General features: G+C 42.7%; 1 protein-coding gene across 3 annotated transcripts in view; it reads left to right on the top strand.

Moving 5' to 3' along the window:
• Positions 1-15,681: 15,681 nt before the first annotated feature.
• Positions 15,682-16,235, top strand: part of nsd3 (nuclear receptor binding SET domain protein 3) — a 101,743-nt gene continuing 101,189 nt past the window's right edge. For all 3 annotated transcript variants that reach the window (XM_043681452.1, XM_043681453.1, XM_043681450.1), the window contains exon 1: positions 15,682-15,798. The gene's annotated coding sequence lies outside the window, so the exon portion shown is untranslated. The remainder of the gene's footprint in view (positions 15,799-16,235) is intronic.

Below are 16,235 nucleotides of genomic sequence, written 5' to 3'. Positions count from 1 at the left end.
GACACCTCTCCCTTTAGAACTTGTGTTTGAATTTACCCTTTTGCCAATGGGCGTGTTGTTGCAGGAAATTGGAACAGCTCTTGTTAAAGTTAGATTATTTCAGTCAGATTTTCAAATTGTTGTTAATGTAAATTCTGGTTTCTTTTGCTTATGTATCATTCGGTAGTCTGTAAATAAATTCTGTTCTGTTTAAAATTTAATGGTTGGGCTAGCTGCATCATCCCGGAATACCCACCTTACACCTGCTTAAAACAACTGGAAGAAATAGGTTTTGGGCTACCTTCTTGAAATGTTTTGTGGGGATCTGGCTTGGTCCATAACAGATTGGGGGCTCTTTGCAGGATTTGTTCTATAGTTCCAATTTGTGGTGAGGACTATTGGATTCAAAGGTATAGAGTTGTAGGTGTGTGAGTGTCTTTTGTTCTGGGTGTTGAATTTGGTTCTTTTAAAACCCGTTTGAGGTAGTAGTGCCTCTGTCAGTCACTGAGGGTTTTCTGGTGGTGGAAGAAGTGACTTTGGCGGTTTTGCAAAAGGTGAACAAGGAAAAGGCAGTCAAGCCTTCATCTGTAAGAAAGGGACAAATAATTACAGCAATAGCTGAGCATTTAAATTTGCTGGAAACATCATCGGAATCTTTGGAGATGACTAAAATTCCATTCAAAATGAAGCAGCTTTAGTGAGAAGCAAAAGAAATAGAAAGAGAAAAAGGAATGAAATTGTTTGAATTATGATTAAAACATGGAAAGGGAAAAAAAACAAAATGCCCTTGGAGAACAAAAAGAAAAGGACGGAATCGCTTCAGCAGAACAAAAACAAAAAAGATAGAGAAGAAAGACAAAAAGCGGGAGAAGAAAGGAAGAAAGAGGGAATTTGAACTTCATAAATTGGCACTGAGTTAGGAAAAGTAGCTTAAAAGGATGGAGATAAAGGCTGAAGATAAGCTCAGTGAGGAAGAGAGCGAGGATGAGCAAACCCATGGTGGCCAAAGGCCTGGTGGAGATCTGTTAAAATATATTTAAGTATTGCTTACATTTGATGGGAAGGATGTAGAAGCCTTTTTCATCTTATTTGAGAATGTGGCTGAACAAATGTGGCTAGTGACTATGTTGGTTTTGTTGATCTTAACAAAACTTGTCAGTAGAATTAGTGAGGTATTTGCATCACTATCAGAGGAGATATCTGGGTCATATGAGGAGGTGAAGAAAGCCAACTTAAGTGTGTATGAACTTGTGCCAGAAGCCGACAGACAACGTTTCAGGAATCTAAGGAGGGACCCTAATCAAACCTACAATGAGTTTGAAAGGATCAAACAAAATAATTTTGATTGGTGGATAAGGGCATTAAAAATAGAGCAAACATATGACACTCTTAGAGATTATTTCGGAGGAGTTTAAAAATTAACTTTCTGAAGTAGTGAGAACTCATGGAAGAACGGAGAGTTAAAACAGCAAGATTAGCAGCTGAAGTGGCTGATGATTATGAGTTGGTCAAAGTTTGGCTTCTAAAATCTGTTTCAATCTGTGAACGATAGAAATTGAGGAAAAGAGGAATCCTCACATAGTAAAGGAAAAATAAATCTCGGTGAAGATCATAAGGATGACTTACCACAGGGTAAAAAGGAAACCCTTGAAGGGGATAGAGAAGTTAAAAAGCTCTGGTGTTTTCACTGCAATAAAAATAGGCCATATGAAATCACAATGTTGGTGGGTTAGAAAAAGCACTGGGAAACCAGATGTAGGGAAACAGGATAAGCCAGTGAAGTTTTTTGGAGTGGTAACAGAAAGCACAGTGGAGGCTAAAAATCTGCACCAGAATGTACAACTTGGTTGGAGGTTGGTTAAGGAGGGAGTGCCAGATCTTCTTAAATCATATACTTGCAAAACTAAAGTTTACTCTCATAGGCCAGAGCAGCAGGTAAAGAGATTACTGTATTAAGTAAGTGATTCAGGATCCTCTTAATCTTTGATATCGAAAGATGAGGAGACATGTACCTCAGAAGGACTACTGCCAGAAAAAGTCTAGTGATAGGAATTCACAGTGAGACAAGAAGCACTCAATTTTGTGGTGAGGTTAGAGTGTTCGGTAAAGAGTGGAGAAGTCGTGGTAGGAGTATTGGACAAACTCTCAGCTCCAGGAATACAATTTGTCCTTGCTAACAATATAGCTGGTTAACAGGTAGGAGTGCTGTCTACTTTGGTTGAAAAGCCAGTGGAAAGTCAGGCTGCATATCCTGGTATGTTTCCTGACTGTATAGTAACGAGTTCACAAAACCACCAGTTGAAACAGGAGAGATCAAAGAGTACAGATAACAAAGTTGAAGTGGAATTGTGAGGGACCCTGTTTGATCAAATGGTTGAGACAAACCAGGAGCAGATGACAAAATACACATCAGATAAATTAACTGAGTTACAGCAGAAAGATGAAAAATTAAAGCAATTGAATCAAAAAGCAGACACAGAGAAAGAACTCGAATGTATTCCTGAGTGCTACTATCTCAAAAAGTATGTCTCAATGGGGAAATGGAGACCATCACAAAGTCAGGCCAATGAGAAATGGGCAGAAGTTCATCAAATCGTATTGTCAGTGGGTTATAGAAAGGAAGTGTTATGGGTAGTGAATGAATTAGCAGTAGAAGGTCATTTAGGGGTAAGAAAACCTCAACCTATAATACAAAAACATTTTTACTGGCCTGGACTGCACATGCATGTAATTGAATTTTACCAGACATGTCATATATGCCAGGTAGTTGGAAAACTACAGGCAGTAATAAAACCCATGCCTTTAATACTTATTCCTGCATTTGAGGAATCTTTTACAGAGTCTTAATTGATTGTGTAGGACCCCTAATTAAAACAAAAAAGTGGTAATCAGTATTTGTTAACAATAATGGATGTGTCCAGGATATTTCCGGAGGCTATTGCATTATACAACAGCATAGCTTAAAGGATTGTTGAGGAATTACTGAAACTTTTCAACAGATATGACCTACCCAAAGAAATACAATCAGATCAAGGGTCAAACTTTACATCACAATTATTTTAGCAAGTTATGGACAGCTTAGCAATAAAACAATTCAAATCTGCTGCGTAACATCCAGAATTGCAGGGAATGGTAGAAAAGTGGCATCAGACATTAAAGGCCATGGTGAGATCTTATAGTCAAGGCTACCCAGATGACTGGGATAAGAGAATCCATTTGTGCTGTATGTGATCAGAGATGCAGCAAATGAATTGACCAAATTGAGTCCATTTGATTTAGTTTGTGGGCATGAAGCGAGAGGACTACTAAAATTGATTAAGGTGAAATTGGTAATTCAGAATTCAAAGTCCACTCATTTGGACTATGTGTTACATTGTCGGGAACGATGAAATAGAGCAGGGGAGTTGGCAAGGCAGCATTTAAAAGTATCACAGCATACAATGAGACAGAAAGCGGACAAGAAATCAAAAACTCGCAATTTTGCTCTCGGAGATAAGGTGTTAGTGCTACTTCCAATGACAGGTGAACCTTCAAAAGCAAGGTTTAGTGGACCTTATCAAGTCGAAAGGAAATTGAGTGAGGTGAACTCTAGCCAGAAAGAAGTCTCATATTGTGCGTCATGTTCAAATGGTATTTTGACAGGGAAGGAAAGCCAAAGGAAACTGTATTATTGGTCACAAAACAGAGGGAAGAACCAAGGTCAGAGGATTCTGAATTTGACATTCCTCAAATTAAATTAGACTATAAGGAAATTGTTAAAAATTGAGATAAATTATTGAGTTACCTACCAGAGGAAAATCGACATGACCTGACAGAGTTATTACTATCACAGGGGAGATATGCGGAAATAAACTGGGCAGTACTGACCTAATTGTGCATGATGTAGATATAGGAGGTGCTGTTCTGATTAAGCAACATTAATGGGCATAACCCTCTAAAGTTAGCAAAGGTTCAAAAGGAGATTGAACGCATGAACACCTCTGGGACCCCCTGCAACCGCAAGAAATGCAAAACTTGCGCCCACACCTCCCCCCCTTACTTCCCTCCAAGGCCCCAAGGGATCCTTCCATATCCGCCACAAATTCACCTGCACCTCCACACACATCATTTACTGCATCCGCTGCACCCGATGTGGCCTCCTCTTTCTTGGGGAGTCAGGCTGCCTACTTGCGGAACGTTTCAGAGAACACCTCTGGGACACCTGGACCAACCAACCCAACCACCCCATGGCTCAACACTTCAATTCCCCCTCCCACTCCACCAAGGACATGCAGGTCCTTGGACTCCTCCATCGCCAGACCATAGCAACACGACGGCTGGAGGAAGAGCGCCTCATCTTCCACCTAGGAACCCTCCAACCACAAGGGATGAACTCAGATTTCTCCAGTTTCCTCATTTCCCCTCCCCCCACCTTGTCTCAGTCCCAACCCTCGAACTCAGCACCGCCTTCCTAACCTGCAATCTTCTTCCTGACCTCTCAGCCCCCACCCCCACTCCGGCCTATCACCCTCACCTTGACCTCATTCCACCTATCGCATTTCCAATGCCTCTCCCCCAAGCCCCTCCTCCCCACCTTTTATCTTAGCCTGCTGGGCACTTACCTCATTCCTGAAGAAGGGCTCATGCCCGAAACGTCGATTCTCCTGCTCCTTGGATGCTGCCTGACCTGCTGTGCTTTTCGAGCAACACATTTTCAGCAGCGATTGAGCGCATGCTCCAAGAAAACGTAACCAAAGTGAATTACAGTGATTGGAGCTCACCTATAATAATGGTGCCAAAACGGTTATGTGTGGACTATTGCAAGGTCAGTGCAGTTACAAAGACTGATGCATATCCGATTCTGAGTTTGGAAGACTGTGTTGAGATGGCAGGACAAACAACTTATATTTCTAAGTTGGACTTGCTCAGAGGATACTGGCAGATATCTTTGTTAGGAAGAGCAAAGGCAATTTCAGCTTTTGGATTGCCGAATGGACTGTATCAGTTTAAAGTCATGCCATTTGGTATGAAAAATGCACTACCCACATTTCAGACACCAACCAATAAAGTCGTTGTTGGACTACCCAACTGTGTTGTATACATAGATGTCTTGGTGATTTTTAGTTACACGTGGAAGGAACATTTGCAACATTTATCAGACTTGTTCGGTCAACTTTGAAAGGCAGATTTGGTAATAAGGAGACAGTGAGGTCTGCAGATGCTGGAGATCAGAGTTGAGAGTGTGTTGCTGGAAAAGCACAGCAGGTCAGGAGCATCCGAGGAGCAGGAAAATCGACGTTTCGGGCCAGAGCCCTTGATCAGGCCCGAAATATCGATTTTCCTGCCTCTCGGATGCTGCCTGACCTGCTGTGCTTCTCCAGCAACACACTCTCAACTCAGGTTGGTGATAAACCGAGCCAAAAGTGAATTTGTCAAAGCCCAATTCATCTTCCTGGGCGACATTATCGGACACGGACAAATGGTGCCACAGGATGCAAAAACAAGGATAATTGGAGAGTTTCCCATACCATCGACAAAAAGAGCAGTATTACAGTTCCTGGGATTGAGTGGATTTTATTGAAAATTCATAACAAATTTTAGCAGTGCGGCTGCTCCACACACTGAATTGCTAAAGAAAGGCAAGAGTTTTCATTGGACAGCGGACTGTCAAAAGGTATTTGACAGCCTGAAAGTTGTGTTAACCGCTGCTCCAGTATTAGCCACACCTAATTATGCAAAGTCATTCAAAGTGACTATTGATGCGAGTGATGTGGGTGTCAGTGCTGTGCTCTTCCAAGAAGATGCTGAGAAAATAGAAAGACCAACCAGGAGGTTGAACATTCATCAGCGGAAATATTTGACAGTTGAGATGGAGACTTTGACCTTCGTGTTGGCGTTAAAACATTTCAATGTTTATGTCACTGGTAATGTATCTGAGACAGTCATATATACTGATCATAACCCATTAAAGTTTGTGGAGAAATTTGAGGACAAAAATGCCAGACTGTTTAGATGGAGCTTGTTGTTACTGCTGTTCAATTTAAGAATTGTGCATGTGGCTGAAGGAGAAGATGTGACTGCCGACCCATTGTCAAGACTTGAATGAGAAACGGAGGCGTTCAGTGGCAGGAGTAAAACAGACTGAAACAGAATGTTTGCATGTTTTTGGTCAATATATGTTTATTGTGTATTGTGGTGTACTAACAATTTAAGATGAGGGGGTTATAAAATGAAGCACTCTTTGAATAAAGGTGGTTCTTTTTTTAAGGGAAGAGGTGTGATGATGCTGCTCCTTTAACAAGATTATAGAGTCATAGAGATGTACAGCACAGAAACAAACCCTTCAGTCCAACTCGTCCATGCAGCTCCTTTAACAAGATTATAGAGACATAAAGACGCACAGCACGGAAACAGACCCTTCGGTCCAACCCGTCCATGCCGACCAGATATCCCAGCCCAATCTAGTCCCATCTGCCAGCACCTGGCTCATATCCCTCCAAACCCTTCCTATTCATATACCCACTCAGATGCCTTTTAAATGTTGCAATTGTGCTAGCCTCCACCACTTCCTCTGACAGCTCATTCCAAACACGTACCACCCTCTGCGTGAAAAAGTTGCCCCTTAGGTCTCTTTTATATCTTTCCCCTCTCACCCTAAACCTATACCGTCTAGTTCTGGACTCATCTACCCAAAGGAAAAGACTTTGTCTATTTATCCTATCCATGCCCGTCATGATTTTGTAAACCTCTATAAGGTCACCCCTCAGCCTCCGACGCTCCTGGGAAAACAGCCTGAGCCTAATCAACCTCTCCCTACAGCTCAAATCTTCCAATCCTGGCAACATCTTTTCTGAACCCTTTCAAGTTTTACAACACCTTTCCGGTAGGAAGGAGACCAGAATTGCACGCAATATTCTAACAGTGACCTAATCAATGTCCTGTACAGCTGCAACATGACCTCCCAACTCCTGTACTCAATAATCTGACCAATAAAGGAACGCATACCAAATACCTTCTTCATTGTCCTCTCTACCTGCTACTCTATTTTCAACGAGTATGAACCAGCACTCCAAGGACTTTTTGTTCAGCAACACTGCCTAGGACCTTACCAATAAGTGTATAAGTCCTGCTAAGACTTGCTTTCCCATAATGCAGCACCTCACATTTATCTAAATTACAGTCCATCTGCCACTTTTCAGATCATTTATGTTGACCTTATTTTTTTTCTCAGAGAGGTCATAAAAGACACAGACTCCAAAAAGTCTCATTTGAAGGGTTTTAGGGCCAGTTTGATTATAGCTAATAGATACTGCCTCAGGCAACAGGATTTCAAGTCTTTTGAAAAAATATCTTGTACAATGTAAGGGGCATGGCCAGTTCTCCCAACTCAGCTTCTCTCTGGATTAGTTTGGTTTTTATTAGTAGAATTGAAAAAAGCAGCTGCACCTAAAGAAGCAGGTCCATGCTGATCCTCTTTTCTCTCTGACTTCTGTCCTGTAAGACCTTGTATTTAGGGGGATTGTTGCAAATTTTGAAACAGTATCATTACGTTGGGATGATCTGTTAGGTTGTTAAGTTATTCAGTATTCTGTTCTCTTTTGTTTGTGTTCAGTCAGTAATCTTGGAAATAAATGCTGTTTTGTTTAAAACTTCGTGGTTTGACCACCGGCATCTCTCCTAGAAGATACATACACCTGCTTAAAACAACCAGCAAAGTTAGGGTCTGGGCTACTTTCTTGAAATGTTTTGAAGGGGTCTGGCCTGGTCCATAACAGGTGTTATGTTTGCAATATTCCAGTCCTCTGGGACCCTTCCTGATTATAGTGATTTCTGAAAGATCACCACTAATGCCTCCACTGTCTCTTCAGCTCTCTCCTTTCAAACTCTGGGGTTTCGTTCAAATGGTCCAGGTTTATTTACCCACCTTCAGGCTACTTAATGCTTCTAACACCTTCTCTGTTCTGGTGGCCACCATACTCAACTCTGCCCCCTGACTCTCTCTCACATCATTTTCTAGCAGCCCAATATCCACTTTTGCCTCTCTTTTACCTATATATGTCGAAAGAAACCCTTCCTTGATATTACTGGATAGCTTATCCTCATATTTCATCTTCTCCCGCGTTATTTTTTGTTGTCCTGTGTTGGTCTTTGTAAGCTTCCCAGTTCTCTGGTTTCCCACTGCCCTTCGTCACATTATCTGCTTTCCCTTTTGCTTTTATGCTGTCCTGGACTTCCCCAGTTAGCCGTGCTTGCCTCATCCTGCCTGTACCATACTTCTTTCTCCTATGAATTTTTGCCATGTCTCCTGAATTACTCCCAGAAACTCCTGCCATCACTGTTCCACTGTCTTTCCTGCTAGACTCCTCTCCAGTCAATTCTACCCAGCTCCTCCCTCATGCCTCTGTGGTTGCCTTTATTCAGCTGTAATACTGTTACCTCTGATTCTATCTTCTCCCTCTCAAATTGAAGAGTAAATTCAGTCATGACCACTGTCTCCTAAGGGTTCCTTCACTTTAAGCTCCCTTGTCAAGTCTGCCTCATTGTACAACACTAAATCTAGTATTGCCCACTCCCCTCATGGGCTCTACCACAAGCTGCTCCAAAAAGCCGTCTTGTAGACATTCTGCAAATTCCTTTTTTTGCGATCCACTCCCATCCTGATTTTCCCAGTCCACCTGCATTTGAAATCCCCCATGAACACTGTAACTTTGCCTTTCTTACACTTCTTTTCTGTTTCCTGGTTTATCTTGTGCCCCAGCTCCTGACTCCTGTTTCTAGGCTTGTGCATAAGTCCAACTATCGTTTTTCTACTTTTGCGGTTCCTCAATTCTACCCACACAAATTCTACATCATCTGACCCTTCTTTACTTACTATTGATTTCATTTCATTTCATTTCTCACTAATAAGGCAACCCCAACCCCTCTGCCCACCTGCCTAGCTTTTCGATAGGATGTATATCTTTGAATATTCAGCTCCCAATCCTGATACCCCTGCAGTCACGTCACCGTGATGTCCACCATGTCAGACCTGCCAATTCTGATCTGTGCCACAAGCTCATTTACCTTATTCTTTATACTTCATGCATTCAAATATAACACCTTCAGTCCTGTATTAACTGCCCCTCTTCTCATTGTCATTCATTTATCCAGTATGCTTGAAGTTTGATTGCTCACCCTTTTCAAATACTCTGTCCTATTTGTGCCTGTGCTGGATACTTTAATAACCTCTCCTGAGTTCTCCTTCCCTGTCATTTTTTTTCATATTTTTCTATGCAGTTGAATCCACCCTGCAGATGTTAACCTGGTGCTTTGTTTCCCACTGAGGGAAGTATTAGCCTTCTCTCCTCCTCATCCTCCTCCTCCCCCCCCACCCCCCACCCCCAACTTCCTAGTTTAAAGTCTTGTTGACCAGCCTTCTTACCCTTTTCATGAGAACATTGGTCCCGGCTCGGTTCAAGTGGAGACCGTCCCAGTGGTTCAAATCCCTCTTGTTCCAATGTTGATGCTGGTGTCCCATGAAAAGGAACCCCCCTTTCCTACACCATCTCTTTAGCTACATGTTTAATTCCCTTATTCTTGTGCCCCTATGCCAATTTATACATGGCTCAGGCAGTAATCTGGAGATTATAACCCTTGAGGACCTGTTCTTTAATTTGGTTACTAGGCTTGCAGGGGAACTTGCAGCTGGCCGTTTTCCCAGATACCTTCTATTGTCCTTTGAGATAAAAGTGGTCATGGGTTTGGCAGGTGCTCTTGAAGGATCTTTGGTGAATTTCTGCAGGTCATCTTGTAGATAGTACACATTGCATGCTCCTGAGTGTTGGTGGTGGGGGGAGTGGAGAATGTAGTTGTGGTGCCGATGAAGCAGGTTGCTTTCTGCTGGATGGTGTCAAGCTTCTTGAGTGTTGTTGGAGCTGCACCCATCCAGGAAAGTGGGGGGTATTCCAATACACTCCTGACTTGTGCCTTGTTCATGGTGGACAGGTTTTGGGGAGTCAGGAGTGGAGTTACTCACTGCAGGATTCCTTGACTCTGAATTGCTCTTCTCACCACCATATTTATCTATTGATGACACCTTCTGTCATGTTATGAATGATCGAGAGTAGATTGATGGGGTGGTGATTGGCCAGGTTGGAGTTGTCCTTGACTTTGTGCACAGGACACACCTGAAAATTTTCCACATTGTCAGGTAGATACCAGTGTTGCAGGTGCACTGGAACAGCTACACTTGGGGTGCGGCTAGTTCTGGAGCACAAGTAGTCTTCAGTCCTATTGTCGGAATGTTGTCAGGTTCCATAGCCTTTGCAGGATCCTGTGCCTCCAACCGTTTCTTCATATCATGTGGAGTAATTCGAATTAGCCCAAGCCTGGCATCTGTGATGCTAAGGACCACTGGAAGAGGCCGAGATGGATATAGAATTAAGATTTATTCATCCGTTATTTATCATTCTTTGAGGAGATAGTAAATTGTGGTAATGCAACTTGACTAGTTTTCCTTAGGCCCAGGTTCAAATATCAGCGTGGTGATTGATGGAACTTACGTGATGCTGCTCTTTTAACAAGGTTAGGTTGTCCTGGGTTTTTTTTCAGAGGGGTTGTAAAGACACAGATTCAAATATGTCTGGGTTTACCTACTTGAAGAATAAAAAAAATTTGTACAATGAAAGGGGAGTGGTCAGTTCTCCCAGCTCAGCATTTCTCTGGTTTCTTTTGGTTTTAGCATCTTGCCTGTTTTGCAGATGCAGGTCAAGTTTTTGAGGTTGCTCGTCAAAGAAACAGTTCCATCTGATCCTCTCTCTCTCTGACATCTCTCCCGTAAGAACCTGTTTTGATTTTATCGTTTTTGGGGATGTTGCAAATATTTGTCACAGCATCACTAAGTTGCGATAGAGTCGATTGGGTTTTCAAACAGTTATTTTATTCTAAATTCAGTTTTCTTTTGTTTGTGTATAAATAAATTCTGTTTTGTTTAAAACTGAGTGGTTGGGCCAGCTGCATAACGTTTGGAATATTCACTCTACACCTGCTAAAAACAACTAGAAAAGTTAGGGTCTGGGCTTCCTTCTTGAAATGTTTTGAGCAGATCTGGCCTCATCCATAACACTCACATTCAATCAATTTGAAATGTAAAACTTGTCTCATTAATGGTGACCATTAAATTGTCTTAATTTGTTGTAAAAATCCATCTAAGTTACCAATGCCCTTTCGGGAAGGAAATCTGTGGTCGTTACCTGATCGGGCCTGCAGATCTGACTCCAGATTCACAGCAATGCGGTTAATAGTTAACTGCTTCCTGAAGTGGCCTCACAGCCATACAGCTCAAAGTTAATTTGGGATGTGGAAGAAATGCAGGCCATGCTGGTGACACCCACATCCCTTGAAAAGACAATGAAAAAATGTTTGAAAAACTTGAGCCTTAATCCAATTGGAAAGAGAGAGAAAAACAAGTACCAGATTCAGCTCCCAACATTCGACGTTGGGCAGGCAATGGCAATTTCCCGAGCAGGGTCAAATCGCCAAGCATTTAGGCACTTGATTTCGATCCAATACCTCCCACTTCAATAAATACCAAAAATGTTGGAGCTGTTCTGCAGGTTTGGTAGCAAGTGTGGTGAGAGAAAGGGAATTAATGTTGAGGTCATGACCTTTGATCACAACTGTTCCTGTTCCAGGATTTTGCTTTTGAACTCTAACTAGAAATTGTATGTGGATGTAAGTTGAGGACAGAATGAGATGTTCTCTGGTCAATTAGCATAGTAACATTCTCTAACTAATGAATTTGGGCAAAGGACACAGTGACCTTAACTGGTGCCCATTGAACCATGCCATATTATGTGTTTTGTAAGAGCTTGGGAAGCACATAGTTTGTTGGCATCAAATGATTCTTCTTCTGTCTGAACGTTTTTCTTTGTTTGGCTAAAGGAAGCACACAGCTTTGGCCAGCAGCTGTTATTTTAAGGATGAAGGTTTATCAGTGCTTATTGATTTGGTTCAGGACTGTGGAGAGAAATGTGAAGCCAAGTTGGCAAAGGTGACATCTTTCAGAGGGGAGATACACGTGCAGAATGGAAGAAATATTTGTATTTATAGAGTGTCTTTCACAAATTCAGGGTGTTACAGTATGATTGAAATGTAATTACCATTGCAATGTTGGAAAAATTCAAAGGAATTGCTCACAGGGAAATTTAACAAACACTAAAATTGTAATGACCAAATCATCTTTTCTTTGTGGTGTTGATTAAGTAATAAATATTGGCAAGGACACTGCAAATACCCTCCCACAGCTTCTTTGAAATAACACCAAAGGATCTTTTATATCTATCACAAAGAACAAAGTCAGCTTCAGTTGAATGGTAATCAAAAAGATGGTATGAGTGAAAATTTAGCCCTCGACAGCACCACACTGAAGCCCAAATCTCCAGCTGGATTTTTGCACTGTCATTTCTGCTGTCACACTTGAACCCAGAACCTTCGAATACAAGTACAACCAATTGAAATGATTGGGAAAAATGAAACCAGCTGTAGCCATATTCCAGAGAGTTGAGGACAAAATTGAGATTCATACTTCATGGCGGCTCTGCACAAATGTGGCATTCTTGGTCTTGTAATGAAGTCTTTCAAAGTCTTTTGATGAGATTTTAAACCAGGTGAATATTAAAGACCTATTCTTTAAAAAATAGCTGGGGAATCTTGCTGTTCGGCCAACATTTATCCATCAACTGATATCAAGAAAAGCAAATTGTCTGCGGGAGCTTTCTGTGTGAGAATTACTGCTGCTGTTCACACAAGTGCAACAAAGACTGATTCCTGAATGACAGGAGAGACTGTTATCAGTTAGGATTATATTCACCAGACTTCAGAAGAATGAAGAGAGATCTCCGAGAAATTGATAAAATGTGAACAGGATAAGACAGGGTAGCTGCAGGAAGGATTTCTCAATGAGTTGGGATTCTCAAATCAGGGATCACAGTCTAAGCATCAGGAATAAGCCTTTTAGGACAGAGTCGAGGAGACATTTCTTCAGAAACAAAATCAGAAATTGCTAGAAAAACTCAGCAGGTCTGGCAGTATCTGTGCAGAGAAAGCAGAATTAACATTTTGGGTCCATTGAAACTTCTTCAGAACTTCTTCACTCAGTGAGTGGTGAGTCTGTGGAATTTGCTACCGGAAGAAACCATTGAAGCCAAAACATTGAAGAAAGATGCAAAAACGTCCTTTTAAGTGAAAAAGGATCAAAAGATATTGGGAGAGATTGAAAGGCAAAGCAAGTTCAAAGGGCCAAATGGCCTACTTCACCTCCAATACTTTTCTGCTTTTATCTCTGTCATCCCCTTTGCTGTTCAGTCATTTGTGATGTCTGTGCTCTGATATTTCATTTTTCTAGCTCTGTAACATCCCCCCACCACTGCCCCATACAATCTTTTACCATATCTGCACCTCTTGAATTATGACCTTTGAGCGTCCTGGACTTTAATTGCTGTGCCACTAGCATCTAAGTTTTCAGCCTTGGAATTTCCTCCTGAAATCTCTCTGCCTCACTTTCTTCCTTATAAGCAATGTCTTTGGCTAGGCTTTCAATCATCTGCCTGAAGATCTCTCCTTACTGTGGCTCAGGGTCAAGAGTTTTATTTTGCAGGTCTTGTGTTTATTTAAAATTCCTTTAAAGGGGCAATGTGAATGCAAATCGTTTTTGAGGGTTCAAGAAGCAATGCGTAGTATCCCTGTCTCTGATTTGGAAGCTCCAGGTTTGAGCCCCATCAAAACACCTGGTGGCCAAAAACAATGTGTTCATATCATGCCCAAACAATTTAAACACTAACTTCCAAACCATTCCAACCTCTTTGAATAACTAGGGCATTGAAATTTGCAGAAGTCCCTGATCAGCTAAATGTTGGAGCTTCTGCCATTGCTGTACTTTGGTCCAGGAACAGCAGCTTAACAAATCAGAATATCACATACAGCCCTCTGAGCCTGCTCCTTCCTTCAATAGGATCATGGCTGATCTTACCCTGAGGATACAGATTCACAGGACAGGAGAAATTATTTCTCAGCAGCTATTTTACTGACATCCACAGGATTTTGGCAGGTCCACCAACATCTTTGGAGAGAGAAAAATAGAGCTTGGGGTTTCTTAAGAGGTATCATATTGGCCTTGAAAAATTAACTCTGGTTCTCTCCATCTTCTTGTATTTCAGACTTTCAGATTTTCCAGCAATTTGGCTTTTGTGGACCTCCTCATATTTCAGTGAGATTGCCTCCTATTCTTTTGAGTTCCAAGGAACAAACGTGCAAAGTCAGGAAGTGCAGAAGAATGTTATTTATTATTTGGTCATGGAATGTGTGTGCTGCATGCTAGGCCAGTGTAGCTCCAGTGTAATCAATCTAATTCTTTCCATGTATTAATCTACTTGTAAAATTAATTTTCCTGAGCTGTCGGGAGAGATTGAATAGACGAGGGCTGTTTTCCCTGGGGCGTCGGAGGCTGAGGGGTGATCTTATAGAGGTTTATAAAATCATGAGGGGCATGATTAGGATAAATAGACAAAGACTTTTCCCTGGGGTGGGGGAGACCAGAACTAGAGGGCATAGGTTTAGGGTGAGAGGGGAAAGATATAAAAGGGACCTAAGGGGCAACTTTTTCACGCAGAGGGTGGTGTGTGTATGGAATGAGCTGCCAGTGGCAGTAGTGGAGGCTCGTACAATTGCAACATTTAAAAGGCATCTGGTTGGGTATATGAATAGAAAGGGTTTGAAGGGATATGGGCTAGGTGCTGGCAGGTGGGACAAGATTGGGTTGGGATATCTGGTCGACATGGACGAGTTGGACCGAAGAGTCTGTTTCCGTGCTGTACATTTCAATGACTCTATGACTTTCGGTTACCAGACAAAAATAATCAGCAATCTGCAAACGGGACATGCATGCTGCTCCGACTTGTCTTCCAAAATTTATTTCTAACTGTTACCCGTCATTTACTGATTTTGTCCGGTGAATTACTGTTTGACCTTAATTAATTGCCCCAGAGAGCGTGGTGGTGCTGTTTTCTTTTCACAAGCATGCTGGGATCTCCTCCCAAATTGCACTGTGGGTGTCCTCCTGTCACCACATGGACTGAGGTGGCTCACCACCATGTCAAGAGCAAATGGGTTGGGCATAAACCCACAAATTTCATGAATGAAAAGAAACCCAAACCTTCAGCACAGGCAAGTGCTTGCAAATGGGGGAGGGGTGGATTAGCAGGGCTTTGGAGGGAGGAGTCCGAGCCAGAAGCAGTTACCAGCGTTTGGTTCTCTGTCCCTGCCAGCCAGCAGCACTTGTTGTTGGCGGAGCTGTCAATCAGCGAGTGGACTACATGTCCCGTGATGCTCCGCTGCATGTGCGGGGCCCGGCAGCCAATGGGGGTGCGAGGCCCGGGGCCTTTGTGCGGCCGCGGAGGGAAGGCGGCCAAAACAACACGCACAGGCGGCGAGGCAGCGCACCACAGGCCCGGGGCCCCGGGTGGCGAGACCAGCCAGGCCAAGCCGCAGTCCCAGCCCCGAGCGGCAGCTTCAAAACACCACAGAGATCTCCCCACCCCCGCGTCGTTCTCCATCCCCTCCTCCTCTGTCAAAGCTGCAGCCGCCATCTCGCCAGTCTGACAATGGCAGCTCCAAAACGACGGAGGTAAAAAAGAGAGAGAAAAAAACCTTCTCCCAGCCCGTCCCACCCCCACTCACTTCCCTCCCCATTAAAGCTGCGAGCGGCCTGGACATCCTTCTCTCCTTCCTCCTGGATTAATTCAGTCTCTGAATCCCCAGCAAGCTGAGCCTTTCTGGCTCTGACTAGAATGGAACAACCTGCAGGTAGTAGTGTTTGTTTTTTTTTCTGTTTTCCAACACTTCTCATCTTCAGGACAAGTATTTTTTTTTCCTTAAATTTGTGACATTCAGCTGTCATTTCATATTTTGTTCCATGGAGTGATAATTCCCCTGGTGGTGTGGATGGACAGTGAGATACTGTTTTTTTCTTCCTTTGCTACATGTTGTTTGGCGAGAGGGGCATGAGTGAGGATGAAGGGGGGGGGGAAAGGTACAAGCTAGATTTAAAGGGGCATTGGCAGCCATATTGCAGCAGTCTGTCTCCTGCTGATGACTGAGGATGCAACATTAAGTTTCATCTCAAAATCCAATAATCTGGTCTGTAGGTTAAGTGTACTTGTTTGGCAAGGTGTTAAGTAACTATCCTCCTCTTTCCCCTGCCTCATTTCGGCCCAACCTCCTGCTCTGAGACATTAACATTT

Source organism: Chiloscyllium plagiosum, chromosome 42, assembly GCF_004010195.1.
Source record: "Chiloscyllium plagiosum isolate BGI_BamShark_2017 chromosome 42, ASM401019v2, whole genome shotgun sequence".
Classification (NCBI taxonomy): Eukaryota; Metazoa; Chordata; class Chondrichthyes; order Orectolobiformes; family Hemiscylliidae; genus Chiloscyllium; species Chiloscyllium plagiosum.
This window is presented reverse-complemented; position numbering and strand designations above follow the sequence as displayed.